At 35.9% G+C, this 17,888-nt stretch overlaps 1 protein-coding gene across 3 annotated transcripts in view; it reads right to left on the bottom strand.

Annotated features, from left to right (window-relative positions):
* Positions 1-17,888, bottom strand: part of NRIP1 (nuclear receptor interacting protein 1) — a 104,091-nt gene that overhangs the window by 8,950 nt on the left and 77,253 nt on the right. Inside the window, exon 1 of one of the 3 annotated variants that reach the window (XM_032174082.2) lies at positions 9,500-9,637. The exons of the other annotated variants lie outside the window; for them this stretch is intronic. The gene's annotated coding sequence lies outside the window, so the exon portion shown is untranslated. Of the gene's footprint in view, positions 1-9,499; positions 9,638-17,888 lie in introns of those variants that run through there. 3 annotated transcript variants of the gene reach the window in all.

The raw sequence follows: 17,888 nt of genomic DNA, 5'->3' as shown, positions 1-17,888 counted from the left end.
TCCTTTACTAATAAAACCCTGACTTGTTTTTCAGGGAGCAGGGAGGTATCCCAGCTAAACGCTACTTTTTTTTTCCCCCACATTGGTATATATCTTACAATTGATGGCATGTTGCTTAATTGGAGGCTTATTTTTCTTTCTTAGTGGTATAAAACATAAGGGTACATTTTACAACTGATAACATCTTGGAGTTGAGGAAACACAGTTTTCTAATTCTCTTAAGAAACTTAATATGGCCGGGTATGGTGGCTCACACCTGTAATCCCAGCAATTTAGGAGGCCGAGGCGGGTGGATCGCCTGAGGTCAGGAGTTTGAGATCAGCCTGACCAATATGGTGAAACCCTATCTCTAGTAAAAATACAAAAATTAGCCAGGTATGGTGGCGTGCACTGGTAGTCCCAGCTACTCAGGAGGCTGAGGCAGTAGAATTGCTTGAACCTGGTAGGCGGAGGTTGCAGTGAGCTGAGATTGAGCCACTGCACTCCAGCCTGGGTGACAGAATGACACTCCATCTCAAAACAAACAAGCAAAACAAAAATAACAACTGCTAATATACAATTAATTCTCAACTAATTAAGACATTTAACAACCATTTAATGGGATATGCAAATCCACTGTATTTCTTTCCATACCACTGCCAACCTTTTTGTTCTTGGGTAGAATCAAGAAAGTCAAAATCATACCAGTCATTTGAAAAGTGGTTTGTAAACAGCCATAAAATATACTTTATTTAAGAATAAGAATGAAATAAGGAGCATCTTTGAGTTCATATTACTCCTGTTATTGCTATTCTACTTTTTACTGTGCTTGATATAATTTGCAAAGTATTATTCATTGCTTTAAAAAGACTGAATTTACAAAGCAGATTTGGAAGTTGATTTAAAAAGGAATTACCAGTTTCCTTGTAAAGGAGCTCTAACACTGTATTTTACCATTTATTTACCTCTCTACCATTTATTTCCTATCTTCACAGAGAAAGTAGATGACAGATATTAAGAATAATCATCTCTTAATAATCCATTTTTGGCAATCAGCTTTCTCAGGTTGAAAATAATTTCTTAAATATGAAAACGATTTTTAACTTCAAGAACAAAAATGACATATACACATAATTTTATTAAGCTCCTTGGGTCTGAGGACTGTGCTAATTATAATTATTACAGGGCAACACAGTCAACAGATAACTGAATCTTGGGATACATTAAGTTATTCAATGACCAAATTCCCAGTAGGAAGGAAGGGATTTTGACATTCAAACACACACATTCTCTCACTCTCAAAAAATATATAGACGAGATACTAAAATAATTCAAATCACAAATTTGAAACCACACACTGTAGTTCATCACTTAAAGGAATGACGAGGCAAAGGTCACTCTAAATATTCAATTGTTTATTTCATTTAAATCAATACAACACATTCTTACTGAACTCTCAATCTGCTTCGAGATCTGTCTTAGGATTGGTGAATTATGTTCATTTTTAAAAAGGGATGTGATAGACAACATCTAGAGAACCAGGCAAGGTGAACGTCTACCTTTAAGTTTCTAGAATATCTCTAATAATAAAAATCTCTTCTCCCCATGCTATTTCTTTTCACATTTTCACATGACTGTAATATCACCAAGCACAAAAAAATTAAAAAATTAAATGTGATTTGAAAAATCTTCTAAAGATTAAGATTTTTAAATGAAAATTATAAAACAAACATTTTTAGTTCAGAAAATGTGGTTACCATAGTATGGATAAAAGTCACTATGTGTATGCACTAAGCTGTCACACTTTCTTCTAGAGAAGTGGACCAGTAACACATCTAGAATAGATTTAAAAGGAAGATGAATAATTGCTTCCAAAATATTCTAAGTCAAGGTGGTTATTTTTCATTAATTTCTTTGAAAAAAAATCCTATAAAATGTACCAATTACATGAAGCAGTGGAGAAAAAGGATTTTCTTATGGAGACCTGTTTTTTAAATGAGATAAACCTGTAAATCAAAGATTGTGGTCACTTGGAGAGGCTGCCTCAGGTGACACAGCAGCAACACCTACCACTGTTCTAGCAGAAAATGAAGTGTCTATCGTAGGAAAGCAGGAATTCTTACACCCCTTAAGGCCTGAATGCACTTAGCTCCTTCTATTGAAAGCTCTTCAGGGAGCAGAGTGAGCCAAATTTCTTTAGATATCTGCCTTTTCTATCTCTTAAACAACTAGAGAGGGAGAAATCACTAACAATCCTTCTCACCTTTCCCAAGCTTTGCCTTTTCATTTCTATAGTATAGAATATAATTGAGAAATATAGGGAAAAAAAGAAAATGAGGCACGATACTAAATAGTACAGCTTGTTGGGACCTATGGATTTAGGGAATAAGGTAAAATATGACCACTACCTAATAAATAGACGTTTTAAGGTTAAAATGTTATTTTAAGTTATTCAATATTAGCTTAACTCATTTTCTTTTAGTGAAAGACAATCACCTTATTCACGAAATTCCAACGCATAGTTCTCTTGCCTGGTTTTATAGAAATATAACTTAAGAATGTTGCCAGGTGTATACTTGAGTATATTTAGTTACAAATACCTAAATATCAACACACATTTAATAATAAGGTTTCTTTAGAGCAGCAGTCCCCAACCTTTTTGGCACCAGGGATTGGTTTCATGGAAGATAATTTTTCCATGGAGTAGCGGGGTGGAGATGGTTTCAAGATGAAAATGTTCCACCTCAGATCATCAGGCATTAGATTCTTATAAACAGTGGGCAACCTAGATCCCTCACATGTGCAGTTTACAATAGGGTTCGCACTTCTATGAGAATCTAATGCTGCCACCGATGTGTCAGGAGGCGGAGCTCAGGCCAGTAATGCTTGCTGGCCCACTGCTCACCGCCTGCTGTGTGGCCCAGTTCCTAACAGGCTTGGCCTGGGGGTTGGGAACCCTTGCTTCAGAGAATTGCAATTAATGTATATTTTGAAACTGGAATTGTTTATAAAATATTGAATCCACTGGCTTGTTATTTCCTTAATTTTGATGGTGATTTCCTTAGAGCTTGTGCATGTGTCTATTTAAAGATATTAAACATTTTCATCACAGTAAGGGAAAGACTTTACTTGTATGGTATATACTTGTTAAATAACTTCTAAGTTAAGAAAACAGAACTTTTCTAGAATTTGGCCTATGGTGGATGAGAAGAACCAAAGGAAGTAAAAATACTAAAGGGACAGAAAAAGAAAAAAAATGGGAAAAAATACTAAGAACAAATAAAGACATCATAAATTCTGCAACTCTCATGAGCTGTCAGAAGGAAAAACTTAGTTTAGAAACTAAGTAGATTATATTACTAGCCTGTCTTTAAACATTAGGTTGGTAGATATGACCTGCAAGGTGAAGAAACATTTCTTTTATGAACACTAAAAATGCATATATACACAAGAAAAAAGTAAAACCTATACAATAACAGAATAAAAGCTAACTGAGTGATGTTTGTTTCAACTTGGCTGTCATTTTTATAGAGTGGTTCCATAAAATTTTGAGGAAAAAATGGTTAATTTTAACAAAAAATTTAGTATAACATTTAGGATACCAAGAAGTGCTAAATTTTGATTTCAGTAGTACCGTCTTAAGTGAAAATCAGCTCGCATAATTTTTTTTTTTTTTTTTTTTTTGAGACAAGTTCTCACTCTATTGCCCAGGCTGGACTGCAGTGGTGAAATCACAGCTCACTGCAGCCTCAGCCTCCTGGACTCAAGTGATTCTCCCACCTCAGTCTCCCAAGCAGTTGGGAATACAGGTGTGTGCCACCACGCAGAGCTGATTTTTTTTTTTTTTTCCCCTGTGGAGATGGGGATCTCACTATGTTGCCAAGGCTCATCTTGAACTCTTAGCCTCAAGTGATCCTCCCGCCTTGGCCTCTCAAAGTGCTGGGATTACAGGCATGAACCACCACACCTGGCTCTTTTACAATTTTAGTAAATTCATTCTAACCCTCAGTACACCAAGAAAAACAGTCATCACCATTTATCATCTGGGTCCAAAAGAGATTTTATTAATATTTAAGTTAATTCATGAATAATTTACACAATAAGAATAAAGAAATGATATAAAACAACTTCATTGATTTTTTTTATAAGAATTTAAACGTAACACTGTAACTCAATTCTTCATTCCCTGTTTTCCTGGTTTTGAAGGAGTATACATCTGAAAAGGACAAGGCGCTTTGAAACTGACAGCTCATCAACAGCTTCATGGACGAACCTGGAAATATTTTATAAATACTGATTCCGGATTTCAAGTATGTATTTAAAAGGACTCTTGGGTCTTCTTTTTGTACTTGAAGAATTCAAAATGTGTTACTTTTGATAATTTTAATAGCTCATAATGATGTTGAAAAGATGACAGCAATTTCTGTTTCGTAATTGCCCAATATATTTCATTTTTAGATTAACAGCAATTACAATGATCAATCCAATCAATTACTTCATTTCTGTATCATCTCTTTCTTTACAATCTCCTTTATCAAACACACACCTTAAGTATTTGTCCACTTATGAACAGTTTCCAATAAATTTGGTGTTCCAAAAATCATAAAAGATGAAAGAATACTGTCATACATCCTTTGAGGAAAACAGAACCATTGAAGTTTTTGCCACAAAACACTGAGTATTGAATACCTAGCAATGCAGTCTTTCCTAATGAATAACTAACTGGATGAAAATACTATACTTACTTTTTGTCCTGAGAACTGTATTTTTGAACTATATTGTTACTCATTGATCCCTGTGTTTGAGAAAATTCACCCAGGGGCTGGGCACAGTGGCTCATGCCTGTAACTTCAGCACTTTCAGAGGCTGAGGCAAGATGAATGCTTGAGCCCAGGAGTTCGAGACCAGTCTGGGCAACATGGCGAGACCCCATCTTTACAAAAACATTAAAAAAAAATAGCTGGCTGGGCGCCGTGGCTCACGCTTGTAATCCCAGCACTTTGGGAGGCCGAGGAGGGCGGATCACGAGGTCAGGAGATCGAGACCACGGTGAAACCCCGTCTCTACTAAAAATACAAAAAAATTAGCCGGGCGTGGTGGCAGGCGCCTGTAGTCCCAGCTACTTGGAGAGGCTAAGGCAGGAGAATGGCATGAAACCGGGAGGCGGAGCTTGCAGTGAGCAGAGATTGTGCCACTGCACTCCAGCTTAGGTGACAGAGCGAGACTCCGTCTCAAAAAAAAAAAAAAAAAAAAAAAAATAGCTGGGTGTGATGTTATGAGCCTGCAGTTTCAGCTATTTGGGAGGCTGAGGTGGGAGAATCACCTGAGTCTGGGGAAGTCAAGGCTGCAGTAAGCCATGATAGCACCTGTGCACTTTAGCCTGGGTGACAGAGCAAGACCCTGTGGAAAGAAGGAACAGGAAGGACGGATGGACAGAAGGAAGGAAACATTCATCTAGGATGTATCTGAAGACAACAGTTAGTGGTATTGCTTATATAATCAATAGCACCACAATCATTCACGTGTAAAGTATTACCATCAGTTTTTTTCCATTCATCTTCTGGTTTATCTAAGTGAAATATCTTCGTATGTCAACTTTCCTCTTTGACATTATAGATGGAAAAATACTGAATCATCAACTTTTAATAAAAACTTAAAACAAAAGGGAAAGACTATAGAGACAGTGTCTCCAGATTTTTTATTTTTATTTTTTTACATTCTTGAAAGATAATGTAGTATAATGGGCTCTAAGAAAACTGAAGATGGGGCTGGGTATAGTGGCTAGCCTGTAATCCTAGCACTTTGGAAGGCTGAGGTGGGAGGATCACTTGAGCCCAGGAGTTTGAGGTTACAGTGAGCTATGACTGAGTTACTGTACACCACATTCTAGCCTGCGTGACAGAACAAGACACTGTTTCTTAAAAAAAAAAAAAAAAAAAAAAAAGGAAGGAAGGAAGCAAAGAAGGGAGGGAGGCAGAGAGAGAGAAAGAAAGACAGAGAGGGGAGGGGAGGGGAGGAATAGAATGATGGTGCAACAGTGATGATTTGTTTTAGTATTGCATCATCCTTCTAGGCACTTTCATTATTTTAGCCTTTTTTTTTTTTAAAGGACAGTTGGGAATAAATAATGAATTCATTGCCAAAATGGTAAAATGCCAAAATACTTAAAGACACAGAAAAAATTAGATTACTAAGATTCCATATGTACTTTTGACTTCTAAAAGGTTCCAATGGACACACATAGTAATAGTAAGATACTATGTTTGAGTCTATTAAGGACACATTCATTAAAACTTAAAAAAAAAGTGCTATTATCCTTCCTACCACATTTTTTAATATATTTTTTAAAAAAGCATTTGAAAACTAAAACTGAGTCCAAAGAACCCTGATAGTATACCAAAGGTTAATGCATTTCATGATAATAAAATTCATGTCCAACTACTTAACAATGTTAAAATTATAAACAGAATCTTCTTTTTATTAATTTAAAATTGTTTATAAGCATAAAAATCCTTTAAAGTTTATAAAGTTAAGATTTTACTGATCTACATCATGTGGTGGAAAAAATTATTATGGTGAAAAAGAATTATTTTAGAAAGTAATAAAATCAAATGAAACCATGAAAAAATTCCATGGAATCTTCACCATATGCATAGATTGATTTGGGGAAAGATCTAAGTTTCAACACAAACTAGTTTAATGAAATATCTAATAAAATGCTTGAATTACACAGTATAGTTTAAAAAGAGCTACATTTACCTTTTTTTTATAAGTATCTGAAAAGTACAGAACTAAGTGATAGGTAATTTTTTTAGAGCTTTTTAAACAAAAGACAGTGGTAAATACTGTGCATACTAACAGTTCACAAATGGGTGCTATATTGATTCTCTAAAATAGTTAAACTATTTTCATTGCAATATGTTTTACATTTGCTATTTGGAAATGGTTTATTAAACAAAGGGAAACTTTGCTGAACTTCTATACACTTTAAAATGATAAAATCCAAATGATAAGATTTTACTTAGATAAATGAAGAATGCATCTGGCAGAATTCTTACATGTAGGACTATTTATGGTTGAGAATAGAGAAATAATGACAATGGTCTTTCTCCAGCTGTTTTTAAGGATTCAGTATCTTACTTGGAATTAAATACTCCATTAAAAACACATTTAAATGATTCAACATCTACGAGTTCACTTGGTATGCCATTTAAATTATATTTAAGGACTACCTCATGACTTCCAATTGTTTCCACGAGATCTCCCCCAATTTGTTCCGCAATATCAAGTAATACCTATTTGAGTACTGAATTTAAAAGGATTTCTACAATGCAGCTTTGACCATTAGGACACTTGGCTTTGCCTGGTTCCTCAAAATGCGTAAGTAATCAAAGGGCTACTTAATTATGTCATTCAAGAATAACTCCTAAAGGACAATAATATTATCTATATTCCACTGTGGATAATTTCAGGGGTATTTTTATACAAATGGTAAGAAAAACATTAATATGTTTCATTAAATATTAGAAGAAAAATATCTAAGTACATACTAAGAAGATTCCAAAGTCCTAATTATTGACTCTTTTATTTATAAAAAATACAGATCCAAGTATTCAGAGAACTCTCGTTGTTCTCCAAAACAAGGCTTTGAAAGGAAGTTTTAAAAGCTGAATGTGAAACAGTAAGCCAAAAACAATTTACCAGAGAGATGTAACTCCAAACATTTTATCCGAAGGGATGAAAGTAGCTTTCCAAACCAAGGGCCAATGAAAAGTTAAAATACGTAAAACCCAACACATAATTTCACATAAAAAGAAAGGAAAAGTAACATTTTAGGTATGGGTCCCGAAGTTTCATTTAAGAAGACAACAGTGAATCCTCTATTATAAACTAAAAGATAAAAAGTCATTGGAAAAAAACATTTAAAAAGGAATAAAAGAAACTTTCAAGTGTTGACATTTCACAGCAGGGAATAATAAGACAATAAAAGAATATGCTTGAAGTTTCATTTCTTAAAATATATTTCTAATTACTTGAAAAAAAGGAATCAAAATATATGTCTTTTAAGGGAATCTGAATTCCAAGATAATAATTTTCTTTGAAGTATTATCTTTATGAAAAGGTAGATGTGTGGTCGTACAATTTAACAGGTGCCAAAAATAATTATCTAAATACATTTTGCTCAACTGAGGGCCTCAACATTTGAAATGAGAACTGAGGAGTTCTTGCTCTCTCCCGGGGGTTCTCATTTTAGGTGCAGATACTCCTCAGAGACAGGTGGCATGAATGCCAGAGACACCGGTGACGAAAACAGCTGCCCAGGCTGCTCTCCACTGCAACCTGAAGGACTTAATTTTTTGGCCCAAGGCCAAATTTGCTCCTAACTTCTAGGTCCATCGGCTTTAACTTGCTCGTCAGCTGCTTCCATAGGAGTAAAATAGTGTCATTCACATTCCCAACTAAAAAACACTCAGTAGGAGACACTCCTGCTTGACTAACTCAAGCATTCAACGCAAGGACACATGTATATGAGGACCTCTCTAAATCTAAAATTTTATTCCTATGACTCCAAGTAATTTGTCAAATTATAGCTGATGAAAATGACAAGGATTTTAACGAGAAAGATGATATGCTGTCATAGAGTTGTGGAAATAGCCCCGACCGGTATGTTTTATTGTCTTTTCAATAAATTCTGGGGGAAGGAAATGGTTTGGAAATAGCCACACACCCAACCCACCTAATGCCCTAAACGTTATCTATGTTCACAACTTTCTTCTGTAGGGTCACAGAATTGCAAACAGATATTTATTTAAAAGCTAAATATGAGCTTATATTCAAATTGCAACTTTTGCTTATCTCATAACAGCTATATACTGAATAAAATGGAGGATAATAACAAAGATTTAGGATCTTTGATGACACAAATACAAGAGACAGATGAAATAACTGTTCTGGTGACAGAAAGAAATGCCCCATAATTGATACGGCAAAATAAAGAAGGGTTTCTTTGTTCTGAATTCTCCTCAGAAGGCCTAGGTGTATGAATCGGATTCAATAAATTTGCTATTCATTTTACACTGCCTCTATAGTTAATCTTGAAAACATTTAATTTTTAGACAAAATTAAGATGAAAAAGTTGGAGATTTTAAGTTAAAAATCAAAGATCTAGACAAAGGAGCTAGAGAAAGAGCTAAACTGCCAAACAATTTCTATCTCAAAAATACAATACATTTCTGGATGCTGTGCTGCAGTCTGTCTTGAAAATACTGACACTGGAAAATTGTTAAATAAAGTTAATTTTACCTAAAATTTTTAAAGCTCCAGAAAATTATTATATGACATCCAGTACATACCTATTTATGATTAGTACTAATGTCTATTCACTACCTTCTACGGTTATCAAAGAAACAATAGTTTTTCTTAATGAACACAAAATAATCATTAACAAATTATTTTGGCAGCACATAAGTATAAGAAAAGAGTGTAAATAGAAAATTAACAGAGAGAGTTTGCTTCTCACCTTTCTCAACAGCTCTTTGGAGTAACTGGTGCTTTCTATCAGTTTTCAAGAGCATAATATTTTCCAATCTCTATCAAAATAAGAAATGTAATGGAAGATGGATCTTTCTTCTTCTGGAATTGCTTGAGTGTTTATAGTATATACACAGGGATATCCTTTGAGATGGAAGCATCAATCCTATTAAACTCAACTATGGTTTCCCCATCCCTAAAATAGATTTGTCATACAGACACAAGCACAAGGTCAAGGTCACAGAACAGCAAGAAAGATTACCAACAGAACTGATGTAACCAGCTGGCTTTTGATCAAAGCTCCTAGGGTTTTCAGTACACTTAGACACTCTGCACTTACCCACAGAGTACACTCTGTTTAAAAAATGTTCCCCATTTTTGAAGTCAAGATCTTCGTGCACTTCTTATTATAAAGTATGTTCTGTTAAATATATTGTATTGGATCAGGAATAAGAGAAGAAACCAGTATGTGTTTTTTTTTTCAGTAGAGATGGGGTTTTACCTTCTTGGCCAGGCTTGTCTTGAACTCCTGACCTCGTGATCCACCTGCCTTGGCCTCCCAAAGTGCTGGGATTACAGGCGTGAGCCACTGCACCCGGCCAGAATTGTGAATTTTTATGTGTTTGTGTGCATGTATATATATGCCTGCACTTTTATTTGTTTGCTTGTTATAACTGATCATTGCCATGTGACAATTTTAAAATTAACTTAACTTGCAGTTCTCTGAATAGATAATGCTCTCTCACAGTTCCAAGCTTTTGACCCATCTGAAACTGAAATTAGTAGTATGTTCTGCAATGTCTTGGGTCACTTCTTCCCAAAAACACAGATTTAACTTCTAAGTCACTGCTTCAACAAAAGAAGTTTCATAATGTATCCATAGTCTTCCACAACAATTTTCAAATCACAAGGATCAAAAGAAACTTCAGTTATCAACAATGACAAAAAAAAGTGATTCTTAAAGGAATATATTATTAAATATATTAGTGCAGGCCAGATGTGGTGGCTTAACCTGTAATCCCAGCACTCTGGGAGGCTGAGGCGGGAGGAGTTCAAGACCAGCCTGGTCAACATGGTGAAATCCTTTCTCTACTAAAAATACAAAAATTAGCTGGACACAGTGGTATGAAACTGTAATCCCAGCTACTCAGGAGGCTGAAGCACGAGAATCGCTTGAACCTGGGAGGCGGAGGTTGCAGTGAGCCAAGATCACACCATTGCATTCCAGCTGGGTGACAGAGTGAGACTCCGTATCAAAAAAATAAATAAATAAAAATAAAATAAAAATAAATAAAAAAAATAAATATATACATAATATGCAATTATCTAACAAAATCATGCCTTTTGTTTTAGCTGTTTAAACAAGATGTTAAATTTATTTTAAGTTACATTTATGAAACCAAGAGTTATGTGATCAACGTTCTTACTGAAGCATTCTGGTCAAGAAATCATTTTGAAGGATGCATAAAGCTGTTGGGGTAAATTTACACTATAAAAGCTTTCCTTGCTAAATCAAGTAACACCTGCTGTAGCTTTATACAATTTGCAAATTACTTATGCTATATGTACATGTAAATGTTCTCAATTAGTGGTTTTTCATATTTTTGATAAATTAAATACCTTTGCATGAAAATAACCCAAAATTTACTATCCTAGAAAGATTGCTAGTTTTTCAAAAAGAAAGAAAAATTATGTCAAATTATCAAATTAAATACTATTGAAATGACATATATGACATCACTCTAGTCACTACAGGCCCAAAACACAAAGATATCTAGAGAGAAGTTTCCAGTCAAGCTGTGGAAGAGAAATATCACTACAGACACAATCCACGAGCACCCAGACATGGTGGTGATACCTGTAAAGAGGAGTCAATAAATCTGACTAGGTCCCATCCTACAGGATTAAGGAATCAAAACCAAAAATACTATATACACAATGTACCCCTGCAGAAGTTCTGTCTTTAAATTTTCACAGGTAACATTAAAGTATGCCTGTCAACTCGGAAAATGAAGCTACTAGCACACCATCAGCAGGCTACTTACTTACTTTAAATGGTTTTATTTTTATTGAAGAAATTGCGGTGCGTGCTTTACCCTGATCTCTTATTTGCCCATCTATCCATAAAACCAAGTGTTTGAAGTACCAATCTCAGGAACAATAGCCAGAAAATGCTAATCTGAGAACCAGTTCTGCTGTTGGCCAGGTTTAGGGCACATTCTGTCTGTGCAGCAGGGATAGTGACACATGCTCCTTGGCATGGCACCTGCCACTCATAGTCAGATACAGATCCAGGTTGGGGAGAGTCAGGAGGCTTTAGAGGATGACTCCGGTGTGCTGAGGAGACAGAGGCATTTTAGCGCTCTAGGGAACATGGGTCAGGGCTTTTTTGATTTCAATTATTGGACCAAAAATATTTCTGAACAACTTTTCTCTTAACAATAAAGAACATTAAAAACAACTACTTACTTCCTACTATTAGTATCATTTAATAAAATTAACTCACTTTAACACTGAAAACTAAAATCTTTAATGAAAATCTCTCATCATTTTTCTGTTGCTTTTTGTCGAGATAGAATGATGATGTGTGGAACGGCACATATATACTATATTGATCTCTTCACTATTTAGTAGTTCATTTGACTTTTTTTTTTTTTTTTGAGACAGAGTCTTGCTCTGTCACCCAGGTTGGAATGCAGCAGCGCGATCTCGGCTCAGCACAACCTCCGCCTCCCCAGGATCAAGCGATCCTCCTACCTCAGCATCCTGAGCAGCTGGGACCACAGGCACACACCACCATGCCTGACTAATTTTTGATTTTTGTAGGGACGGGTTTTACTGTATTGCCCAGGGTGGTCTCAAGCTCCCGGGCTCAAGAGATCCTCCTGCCTTGGCCTCCCAAAGTGTTGAGATTACAGGCATGAGCCACGGTGCCCGGTCCTAGTTCATTCAACGCTTAAATTACTTAAATCTTTACATCGGAATTTCCCACTGTTTATATTTTGCTTGTGTTTTGGTCTTCACCTTGCTTTCAATTATCACATTTATATAAAATATATAATTTGTTCTACAGAAATTCTTGTCATTAAACAAGAGGTTATAAATAAGACAGCAGGGGAGAAACAGGGCAGTAAGAAGAATAAAGAACCTTCTGCTTAGTGCCCGTCCCCCTATATCATCCTTACCATCCTCATCTTTTGAGGAAAAATACATCAGACTTAAAAATGCATAGAGAATACTGTAATAAGCCCCACTGGTTTACAGTCAAGCTAAACAACTAGGACATCTCTTTCATTCTGTAAGTCTCAGCTGGCAACTCATCCTCTCTTTAGGCAGCCTTCACTGAACTCCATAGCCTGAGGGTCGTTTTTCCTCTCTGTGACTCCATAGCACTCAGTAGATCTTTCAATCATCTTGCTTACAAAAACTGTACAGTCACACATCATTTTATTGTGCTTTGCTTCATTGTACTTTGCAGTTATTGTGTGTTTTTTGTTTTTTTCTTTTACAATCTAAGGATTTGTGGCAATCCCGTCGAGGAAGTCTATTAGTACCACTTTTCCAACAGCATGTGCCCACTGTAGCTCTATGTCTCATTTAGGTATTTCTCACAATATTTCAAGCTTTTTCATTATTATTCTATCTGCTATGGTGATGTGTGATCTTTGGTGTTACTACTGTAATTGTTTTGTGGTTCCATGAACTGTGCTCATATTACAGCATACTTAATAAATATGTATGTTCTGATTGCTCCACCACTTAGCTGTTCCCATCTCTCTCCCTCTCCTCAGTCCTTTTTATTGCCTGAGACACAACAATACTGAAATTAGATCAATTAATAACCCTACAATGGCCTCTGTGTGTTTTGCATGTCTCACACTTTAAATCAAAAGCTAGAAATGATTAAGCTTAGTGAGGAAGGATACTGAAAGCCAAGACAGGCCAAAAGCTCAGCCTCTTGCACCAGTTAACCAAATTGCAAATGCAAAAAAAAAAAACACAATTATTGTAGGAAATTAAAAATGTCACTCCAGTGAACACATGAATGATAAGAAAACAAAACAACCTTTTTGCTGACATACAGAAAGTTTTTGTGGTCTGGATTTAAGATCAAACCAGCTATAACATTCCCTTAAACCAAAGCCTAACCCAGAGCAAGGCCCTAACTCTCGTCAATTCTATGAAGACTGAGAGAGGTGAGGAAGCAGCAGAGGTGGTTCATACGATTTAAGGGAGAAAACAATAAAACACTGCAAAGGGAAGCAGCAAATGCTGACAGAAAAGCTCAGCAAGAAAAGCCAGAAGATCTAGCTGAGTGAAATAAATGATGAAGGTGGTTACACTAAACAGATTTTCAATGGAGACAAAACAGCCTTAAATTGGAAGATGCCATCTAGAAATTTCACAGCTAGAGAGAGGTCAATATCTGGCTTCAAAGCTTCAAAGGAAAGACTGACTCTCTTGGTAAAGGCTGATGAAGCTGGAACTTGAGGTTGAAGCCAATGCTCATATACCATTCCAAAAATCCTAAACCCTTAAAAATGACAATAAATCTACTCTGCCTTTGCTACATAAATGGAACAACAAAGCCTGGAGGAAAGCACATCTGTTTACACCATGATTTGCTGAATATTTTAAGCCCACTGTTGGGACCTACTGGACAAAAGCAAAGATTCCTTTCAAAATATTACAGGCCATGTACCTGTACACTAAGAGCTCTGATGCAGTCGTATAAGGAGATTAATGTTGTTTTTACACCTGCTAACACAACACCCATTCTGCAGCTCATGGATCAAAGAGTAATTTTGACTTCATGTCTTATTGGAAAAACATTTTCTAAGGCTTTAGCTGTCATCAAAAGCGATTCCTCTGATTGGATCTGGGCAAAGTCAACTGAAAAGCTTCTGAAAAGGATTCACCATTCTAGATGTCAAACATTCATGATTCATGAGGGGAGGTCAAATATCAACATTTGCAACTTCATGGATGACTTTGAGGAATTCAAGACTTCGGTGGAAGAAGTAACTGCAGATGTGGTAGAAAAAGTGAGCCTAAAGATGTGGGGTAAATTTCTGTAACCTCATAATAAAACATAAATGAATGAGGAGTTGCTGCTGTTTTTTTTTTTTAAACTCCTGAGCTCAAGTGATCCTCCCACATCAGCCTCCCAAAGTGCAGGGATTACAGGCATGAGCCACTACACCCAGCCTGAGGAGTTGCTTCTTACACATGTGTAAAGAAAGCAGTTTCTTGAGATGGAATCTACTCCTGGTGAAGAGGCTGTGAACACTGTTGCAAAAACGACAAAGGATTTAGAATATTCTGTAAATATAAACTTAGTAGATAAATCAGTGGCAGGTTTGAGAGGACTGACTCTCTTTTTGAAAGAAGTTCTCCTGTGGGTAAAATGCTATCATCAAACAGCAACACATGCTACAAATATTCCATGAAAGGATGTCAGTCAACGTGGCGAACTTCATTGCTGTCTTATTTTAAGAAATCATTACAGAGACCCCAACCTTCAGCAGCCACCCCGATTGTTCGGCAGCCATCAACATGGAGCCAAGGCCTCCACCAGAAGAAAGATTACAGCTCTCTGAAGGTTCAGAGGATCGTTAGTATTTTTTTAGCTGTAAGGTATTTTTAAGTTAAGGTATGCACATTATTTTTAGACATAATGCTATGGCACCCTTAACAGACTACAGTATAGTGTAAACATAACTTTTATATGGACTGAAAAACAAAAAAATGTGCTTGCTTTACTGAGGTATTCATTTCACTGCAGTGTCTGGAACTGAACCTGCAATATCTCTGAGGTATGCCTGTGTTTTGGTTTGTTAAGGCCTGGCTCCCCATGAGAGTATAAACTCCTTATGGGCAAGAATTATGTCTTTTTCATCTTTACATCTTAACACCTAGCAGAGGCAGCATTCCTAGTAGAACATGCTGTAAACAGCAAGTAAACCTTTTGGAGCCTTGGTCTGCAAAATAAGGAGTGGGCTGTCATAATTCTATGGGAACAGGAGAATTAAAATGATATGACAATGTTATTTAAAATGATGGTTTCAGATCCAATATATCTTTTTCCCTGGAATATAAATTAACAAAAAAGGCACAAAATTGAAGAATAATAAAGTATTTTATCCTAAAGAGAGGTCTGTGAGTTTAGAAAACATGCGTGACTAATATTATGGTAGAAAACCCACAAGATTTAAGCTATCTATCTATCTATCTATCTATCTATCTATCTATCTATCTACCTACCTACCTACCTACCTATGAGACAGAGTCTCCCCTCTGCCACTCAGGCTGGAGTGCAGTGGTGTGATCTCGGCTCATTGTAACCTCTGCCTCCTGGGTTCAAGCAATTCTCCTGCCTCAGCTTCCCAAGTAGCTGGGACTACAGGCCTGTGCCACCATGCTCGGCTAATTTTTGTATTTTTAGTAGACACGGGGTTTCGCTATGTTGCCCAGGCTGGTTCTGAACTCCTGACCTCAAGTGATCCACCCGCCTCGGCCCCCCAAAGTGCTGGAATTACCAGCGTGAGCCACCATGCCTGGAAAAGCATTTTAAAAATATACATATTTTTAGAGTGTTTTAAAGTTTTTGTAAGATATCTTTATTTTACCACTTGTTTATAAAGAACTGATCATACTAATTTGGTTTCCTTTAGTTGCTGTTTCCCATGTCAAGGTTAGTAAGATCTGGTATGGATTTAGGTTATATCAAGAATGAGTATACGCTTCAAAATACCAGTTCCATCAAGCTTTTCATCATTTTTCCTTTTCAAATTACCTCCCCTAGATAAAGATGAAAACCCAGTTAACATTAAAATACTACTTTGTTACATTTTCTTTTGATGGAGATATTAAGAAACGAAGTATCACATCAAAAGATTTAGTCTCTAAAACCATTCATTCTAAAAAAAACAGTTAAAATGAAATAGGCAAAGTAAGCCTTTATGTAAGAAAGCCTTTTTATTTATTGTTTTTTTTACAGTATCAACCACAATTAAGAAACTATTTCTCTGTGCCCATTTTAAAAATCAATCATTGAAGCAGATAATAATTGTATGCCAAAGAATTTGCACCCTTTAAATGTGTGATAAAGATTAAATCAAATTGGTCAAAGCTATTCTTGGAATGATCTTTTTAATTTCAATCTGTATTTGTTGAAGAGCTTCAAGTATGAATGTTCAATGAATATGGCTAAATAAAAACAGTATCTTAACATAAAGTGATTAATTATGATACGTAAAAGTAGTGAAATTCCCTTTTAAATAACTGGAACCTGAAAAACTAAAAACCAATTCAACAAAAACAACCATTACCCAAGTAAGTCTTGAATACCGATGCAAGATGACTCCACATGTCATTGCCATGGCTTTCGACTTTTTACCATATTAGCATGCTGCCATTAGCAGAAACATAAAATCAAGAAAATCACTCCTCTGACCTCTTTCAAAGAGCTTCAGATCCATTCTTGCCTTGTGGCATAGTATTAAACCTTAATAACATTTCTCAGGTCTGAGAAGGCTAAAAAGTCATGTGGGTCCAGAAAAGATCTCACTTTGCTGTGAATGGATAAGATTTAGAAACCCAGTGTTCTAAAATGCATAGTAAGACACTCTTTTATTTAGGCAATTGTTTAGGTATTTGCTTTAAATATATGATACATCAAATCAAATTTCCTTGTCTATAATTAGAAAAACGGAGATTTTTGGCATATATTTTATTCATTTGAACTAATGACTTAAACTAAACTTACAAACATCTTATCCTTCATAATACCAGATTACACAAATTTAAAGAACTTGTATCCAATTGGAAGAGCAGCTAATTTTTATGAGGTTAAATCTATTTTCCTCTAATAGTCTTGCCACTGGCTATTGTTTTCATAATAGCATGGCATGTAAAGTAATTCTCCAAACATGACAGAATCATAATTTAAAGGTTGGGAGGCAGTTGAAAAGTCATCTGCCTAATCAATCATCCTATCTGATGCTTAATCCCCTTTATAACCCATTTGCTACCTCTGGTTATCTAGTTTATTTCTAAAAACCTCTAGTGACCATGAACTGTCTTCCAAGGTGGTCTTTTGGAGACAGATGGCTCTGGGTTCAACTTCTTCTGGCTCTACCACTTACCAACTCTTTGATCTTGGGAAAGTTGGCTACTCTGGAAAGTTTATCATTATTAAATGTGCAAAAGCACTAATAGCTGTTTCATAGAGCCCCTGTGCTGAACAAATGTGGTAATGCTCACATAGCCTAGCCGCAGAGTCGCCGCTCAGTAAGAGTTCCTTGCATAACTCCAACAGTATGAAATTCTGCCTTGCACTGAGCTATAATCTGTTGAGTTTTAGTCTGACTATTGGT

This window comes from Hylobates moloch, unplaced genomic scaffold (assembly GCF_009828535.3).
Source record: "Hylobates moloch isolate HMO894 unplaced genomic scaffold, HMol_V3 SCAFFOLD_14, whole genome shotgun sequence".
Classification (NCBI taxonomy): Eukaryota; Metazoa; Chordata; class Mammalia; order Primates; family Hylobatidae; genus Hylobates; species Hylobates moloch.
This window is presented reverse-complemented; position numbering and strand designations above follow the sequence as displayed.